This window comes from Ranitomeya imitator, chromosome 7 (assembly GCF_032444005.1).
Source record: "Ranitomeya imitator isolate aRanImi1 chromosome 7, aRanImi1.pri, whole genome shotgun sequence".
Taxonomy (NCBI): Eukaryota; Metazoa; Chordata; class Amphibia; order Anura; family Dendrobatidae; genus Ranitomeya; species Ranitomeya imitator.
In genome coordinates this window covers 185,312,934-185,320,304 of record NC_091288.1, presented here as the reverse complement: position 1 = coordinate 185,320,304, position 7,371 = coordinate 185,312,934, and the positions used below count along the sequence as shown (strand labels likewise).

General features: G+C 48.1%; 1 pseudogene; it reads left to right on the top strand.

The window, feature by feature from the left end:
* The first annotated feature begins 3,844 nt into the window (after positions 1 to 3,844).
* LOC138645803 (zinc finger protein 850-like) overlaps positions 3,845 to 7,371 on the top strand; it is a 190,147-nt pseudogene continuing 186,620 nt past the window's right edge.

Below are 7,371 nucleotides of genomic sequence, written 5' to 3'. Positions count from 1 at the left end.
GCTCTTGGATATTTCTGGTGACCTGTCTACTCCAGCAGAAGCTAAGTCCCTGCTAGTTAATTATTTGTTCATTGTTTCCTTGTCCAGCTGGCTATCATGACCTTGCTTTGCTAGCTGGAAGCTCTGGGATGCAGAGTGGCACCTCCGCACTGTGAGTCGGTGCGGAGGTCTTTTTGCACACTCTGCGTGGTCTTTTTGTAGGGTTTTGTGCTGACCGCAAAGATACCTTTCCTATCCTCAGTCTGTTTAGTAAGTCGGGCCTCCCTTTGCTGAAACCTGTTTCATTTCTGTGTTTGTGTCTTTCATCTTAACTCACAGTCAATATATGTGGGGGGCTGCCTTTTCCTTTGGGGAATTTCTCTGAGGCAAGGTAGGCTTTATTTTCTATCTTTAGGGCTAGTTAGCTCTTAGGCTGTGAAGAGGCGTCTAGGTCATGTTAGGTACGCTCCACGGCTATTTCTAGTTGAGTGATAGGATTAGGGGTTGCGGTCAGCAGAGCTCCCACTTCCCAGAGCTAGTCCTGTGTGAGTTTAACCATCAGGTCCTTCCGGGTGCTATTAACCACCAGGTCCATAACAGACTATTGGCCAGTTTTCCTTTACTGGCATATTTGCTCCCCTGATGAGTCTCCGCTACTGGTTATGAAACGCGTTGGGAGGAAAGACACCACGGTCAATGTTTTTTGGTGGATTCCATAGACAGGGATCACTTGGGGCCTGTCCTTGTTAGGACAGGAGCTTGAACGGGTTTCACAGGGAAGCGAGATATTATCCCACACCCAGTCCCTATCCCTATACATGGACTACAGACTTCCAGTCAAAGATATTGGGAGGTGATCTATGGTGACCATACGTCTGCTATACCGGAGAGCCACTCCGCTCTGCTACCTTTGGTGAGATCCAACCAATTTTATTGTTTGAGCACTGGTTCACATGAGCACTTGTTTTTTGGTTTGCGTCGGTTGAGTTAATTGTTTTATTTGTTTATTATTTAAAGCTAACTTTTAACATAGGGGTATCCTACTAGCTGGTATATATTGTTGACCCTGAGGGTACAATAATAGTGGTGATTATCTCACACTATAACTAACTGCATCTGGAGATGCTTCTCAGCAGCGGTTCCCTCATATAGAAACACAGGAAGGCTGAGCTGAGTGTTGTGTATTTAGGAGATGGAGGAAGATGTCAGCTAAATGCTCGTTTGTCAGCTTCTAATGGGTAAGGCCAGCTTTCGGCCTGTTCATTGGAGGAGCGCTTGTGAACTGACGGCCTAAGTAAGTTCGTTCCTCACGGTAGCATTGATGACCAAAGGTCAGAGTGGCTTGTCCATTGCAGGAGAGACGGTGGGCTGGAGGCCAAGAAGTTTGGCTCAAGGTCTGTAGAGACCCTGAAAAGTGGGGCATCTGGCACTTTTTGGGAGAGAACTATTAGCGTAATATTTCTATGCAAGACCCAGAGATAGTCATTGCGGGCAGACTGGAAACTTCTCAACAGTCCTTTTAGTCGAGGGTACTGAATATATGACTGCAAGCCATCAAAAACGTTCTCTCATTTCATGTACGGCTGCTGAGACTCCCACTAGTCGGGAAAGACCTGAAGCCCCCCATGTGAATGGGGCAGGAGTGGGCATGCGTGACCACCACTTCTACAGACAGTGAATGGTACAATAGTGGTACATAATCGCTAATATTATATTTACACAGGTGACTTTTGGATCCTCACTCCCGTGAATGGTGGACGTCCCAGCAGCGAGACCCCCAGCAATCATACAACTATAACCTCTTGAGGACAGGTGAAACTTAGTGGATTTGGAAAATGTGTGTGTAAAAAAAGTATCACATGACCTTAAAAAGTGCAAAGTGTGAATATATCCAAGAATTAGAGAGAATAGGTACTGATCTGCCAAAATCACAGCACGGGTTCACATCTTGCTTTTATCTTATGTTTGGTGTGTATTTTCCTGACTTCTGTGCCAATCAGGTCCACAGGTTACAACGTACTTTTAGCGATGTCGCTCTAGAAACATTGATCGATCTGTATTCCCCACGGCCGCACCATATTTTCAGTTATCGCCCCTCCACGCACCCTAGATGTTCTCAGATACCAGAGCTCTAATGATGGGACAACCCAATATCACATACAGAAAACATTCAGCGAGGTCGGACAGGACTCCCCCTATTTTTGTGCGATTTCGGAGAAGTTGCCAAAATTGACAATTCCACTTTACAAGAAAAGATGATTCACGAAAAAAAAGTGTACAGCTCATGGAACATTGTGACGCCTTTCTCAATGTATTCAGCAGTAGAAAATATTATGCGCTTACAGCTCACCTCACAAATGCTCCGTTAGACCCATGGGAAGTGCTCAGATGAAAATTCTGGTTTCAAAGGAATCGATAAATTTACAGAAAAAAAAGAGACTTCAACTAAGAATTATTTTTAAAAACTTGAAAATTACCCAACTTCTTAAAATCTCAGGGCGGTCTGCATATAACTGCAAGGACTTTTTAAAAGTAAACTGCAGAGTTAGCAGCTGCAGGGAAATCATACAGCTGCTGTCAGAAACGGCCAGAATCCCCATAGAGAAGGCAGAGATGACTTATTACCATCTCTGCCTTCCTCATCACTGCAGAGACAGCACTAAACAAGTATAGGAAGCAGAAACAGCGCTTCCTCCTCCGGACCACAGAGATCATACGATGGCCGGACCCCGGAGCTGTGTGGTGTTATTAATCCCAGATTATCTCTACAAGTGCAGGCCGCAGGCTGAATTACCCCTGTAACCGACCCTAATGTGCCAGCACCAGTTACAGGGGAAATCACCAGTTACATGAAATGTATAAATATTGAATTGTCCACCCCACAAAGGTCTTTTATGACCTCAGTGGGGTATAATGTATAAAATAGATGAAAAATGATAATGTCTGTAGAGTGCTGTGGAATTAAAGGCGCAATATTAGCAAGTAAATAAATAATGAAAAAAATAAAGAGAAAAAATGAAAAAAAAATACTACAAAATAATAAAAAAAAAATAAAGGCCAATCTGTATCGCTGTTTCTAGCCCCACCGAGCCCCCCGTCCTCCAACTATTCAAAGTATAAAAATAATTGTTACCTAACGGGAACCCAATTCAGAATATATGATAGAGCTCCCATGTGGAGGCAAAAAATAAAAAAGTGGGGAAAAAATGTGTGAAAAACAAGCCAGATATTTCTTTTTTTTTTTTTTTTATCAACACTTTCCCTCGATATCAAAGAAAAAAATATATAAAAAAGGATATAAAAATGACCAAAAAAGCATAAAAATAAGGTTCAAACGTCACGGAAAAAAGAGGGAAAAATTATTTGGATGCTAAAATGAGAAAACATTTTAGAGCTTAAGAAAAAAAATCTAAAAAATAGAAAAAAAAAGTGTCTGGTCGTGAAATGGTCAATGATTTTTCATTCTCGATTATCGCTGATTCTATAAAGAATTTTAGGACTCTGCAACCAAGCTTTATTAGCGCTCTCTAACCAGACTCAGCGAGAGCCAATGGAATTGCAGGACGTCATTGTCACGCTGCCGTCGCACGCTGATGACATCATAAGACTACTATTGTTATTTTCTAAAAGAAGTATCCATCCGCTACACAATATAGTCCCTCTCAATGCAAATCTCTTTACTGCAACGGTTTCACGTACTAATAACGGAGATGGCGACGATTATTATCAGCGATCTGGGTTATTATTGCATTGTGAACTATGAGATTGGAAGGTTTTATGAGGGATGTAGAGAAGATCTCGTCACTTGCGCAAAGGCTTCTGGGATGTGTGCTGGGCGGGAGGTTGCGGAAGGTTCCACTCCCCGTGACTGGTGCTGGGGCGGAATGTCGCGCCTGTAGCTATGCGGTGATCGCCACGGTGAGATTTATGGATGGCGCCTTCTGGGGGTGACGGGGATTTTCTGTTTCTCGTCCCCATATGATGTGATAATGCTGAGCGGGCGGGCGTGAGGCCGGAGCTCTCCCCGGGGCTGCAGCACCATCCTGCCCGGCTGTACAGGGGACGTGCTGGGGCCGGTGCCCGGGCCTCCTGGCCGGATCTCCCCCCACACCGCGCTGCTCCCACTAGATGGCGCTGTATTCCTCATAGTGTGAAGAAGGAAATGCTGCAGTAATAAGCGCCATCTAATCTGGAGGCCTCTCCTCACAGCTGTGGGCGGATATTAGCGCGGATTTGTTCTGTTTCTAGTGATGTTTCCAGTTGTCACCGTCTGTTCTGTGCTCCATACACTGCGGCCATCTGCTAGTAATGCATTCTCCATGTGGGGGGCTAGAGCCTGATTATAGGGGTATTCCGGCTCCGAAATCCTGCCCAATATGGAATAATATTAGCTAATACCTCCAGTCATATAATATAGTTCTTCTGATTAGCTATGTCGCAGGGCATACCTCATGTGCAGGCATTGCAGTAGTGTAGGTATCCATGGTTACGACCACTCATGTAGTGAGTTGTTAACGAGGCTGAAGTTGGTTTCTTATTCGGCAATTTTTTTTTCTTTCTTTTTTTTTTGTAGGTTTAACGACAAAAAAATAAGCATCTATAATATAACGCTGTGAGCGTCACTCTGTCCGAAGCCTCTATAGACTGCGCAAGCGCCGGCGCAGTCTGGGCCTCACAGAGCGACGCTCCCGGGAGATCGCGGTGTGCGTTCACACTGAACGCACACCTCGATCTCCAACAGAGAAGCAGGGACCGCCAGGAGGGTGAGTATTGGACATATTCACCTGTCCCCGTTCCATCGCTGAGCGCCGCCATCTTCCTGGTCTTCTGGCTGTGAGTGTTCAGTCAGAGGGCGGCGCCGGCGCGCATTAAGCGCGTCATCGCGCCGGCGCCGCCCTCTGACTGACTGTCCTCGGTGTCCGCAATGTCCGGGCGGCAGCCGCATCCTGCCGGCCCTTTAACTCCAAGTGCACGGCAGGCAGCGTTCATCACAGAATGCTGCCTGCCCTGCACAGGAATGGTGTCATCGGGGTGGGCAGAGTTAGCATTAGGTAGGCGTGGCTGGGGTGGACGAGGCCTGCACCAAATGCTCTCCCGTCCTACTGACCCTGAAGAGGAGCTGCTGCAGCCAGAGAGTCCAGAGCGATCTCTGTGCTGGCTGCTCTGCAGGTGATCTGTGTCCCTCAGCTAATCTATGTGCCCACTGTGATCTCTGTGCCCCCCTGCTATGTGCCCCAATATGATCTCTTTGCTCCCCCAACTATAAGCCCCCTGTGATCTCTGTGCCCCCCAGCAATGTGGCCCATGTCATCTCTGTGCCCCTCCTGTGATCCCTGTGCCCATCAGCTATGTGCCCCCTGTGATCTGTTCCCCCCGCTATGCGCCCCAATATGACCTATTAGCTCTCCCAACTAGAAGCTCTGTGATCTCTGTGCCTTCCAGCTATGTGCCCCCATGTCATCCCTGTACCCCCCAGCTATGTGCCCCCTGTGATTTGTGCCCCCCTCTGTGTGCCCCAATATGTTCTTTGATCCCCCAACTATAAGCCCTCTGTGACTCTCAGCTATGTGCCCCCATGTCATCTCTGTGTCCCTCCTGCGATCCCTGTCACCCCGGCTATGTTTCCCCTGTGATTTATGTGCCCCTCAGTGATCTGTTCCTCCTGTGATCTCTGCCCCCCGCAGCTATATGCCCCCCTGTGATTTCTGTGCCCTCCAGCTATATGCCCCCTATGATCTCTGTGCCACCAGCTATGTGCCCCCCTGTGATCTCTGTTCCCCCTGTGATCTCTGTTCCCCCTGTGATCTCTGTTCCCCCTGTGATCTCTGTTCCCCCTGTGATCTCTTCCCCCTGTGATCTCTTCCCCCTGTGATCTCTTCCCCCTGTGATCTCTTCCCCCTGTGATCTCTGTTCCCCCCGTGATCTCTGTTCCCCCCCGTGATCTCTGCCCCTCCAGCTATATGCCACCTGTTATCTGTGCCCCCAGCTATGTACCCACTTGTGATCTCTGTTCCCCCTGTGATTTCTGTGCCCTTCAGCTATATGCCCCCCCCCCCCCGTGATCTGTGCCCCCCAGCTATATCCCCCCCCCTATGATCTATGTGCCCCCCAGCTATGTACCCCTCTGTGATTTCTGTGCCCTACAGTTATATGCCCCCCTGTGATCTCTGTGCCTCCCAGCTATGTGCCCCATGTCATGTCTGTGCCCCTCCAGTGATCCATGTGCCCCAATATGATCTCTTTGCTCTCCCAACTATAAGCCCTCTGTGATCTGTGACTCCAAGCTATGTGCCCCGTGTCATCCCTGTGCCCCTGGGATTTCTGTTCCCCCTGTGATCTCTGCCCCGTATCTATATGCCCCTGTGTGATTTCTGTGCCATCCAGCTATATGCCCCCTGTGATCTGTTCCCCCTGTGATCTCTCTGCCCCTCCAGCTATATGCCCCCTTGTGATATCTGTGCCCCCAGCTATGTGCATCCCTATGATCTCTGTGCCCCCTGCTATGTACCCCCCTGTGATATTTGTGCTCCCTGTGATCTGTCTCCTCCAGCTATGTGGCCCTCCGTGATCTCTGTGACCCCAGCTATGTGCCCTCTCTTGATCTTTGTCTCCCCCTGTGATTTCTGTGCCCGCCCCTCCTACCCCCCAAACCCCCCCCCATTGATCTTCGTGCCACCCCTGGAAAAGCAACTGTGAGAAGCAACATGATCAGCATCATCTAAGGCTACGTTCACATCTGCGTTGTTGTGTACTGCGTCGGCGACGCAACGCACGCACAACGCATGCAAAACGTAGCGTTTTGTGATGCATGCGTTTATTTTTTTAACGCAAAAATATGCAACATGCAGCGTCCTCTGCGCCCTGACGCTTGCACCAAAAAAACGCATGCGTCACAAAACGCAACACAACGCATGTCCATGTGCCATGGCTGCGCCCGACGCAACGCAAATGTGAATGTAGCCTAACATCACAGCTGCACCAAAGAGAAGCAGCTCCAGCCATCACATTAAGGGTGAGTTACTGTAATTAACTGTTTGACTAAACCTACCGGGGGAATTTTCAAGGTGATCATTTTTATGTGGCCCTCGAATGATAGTAGAAATTTCCAAATGGCCCCCGGCCGGAAAAAGATTTCTCACCCCTGCCTTAAAGCATCAGTTACTTATTTGTATCTGTAAAAATTGGCTGTTTGCCCACTTTGATGCCAATTCTGATGCCCTGAACCGATTTGGGCCAGGCTGGAGGCATCTGGATTTGATGCGGAGGATCAATATCTGTATTTTAAGAGAAGATTAGTGGCCCAAAGTCATTTAACCTCTTAAAAGCATCACTTATTCAAATCTGTGAAAATGGGCTGTTTGCCCACTTTGATGCCAGTTCTGATGCCCAGAA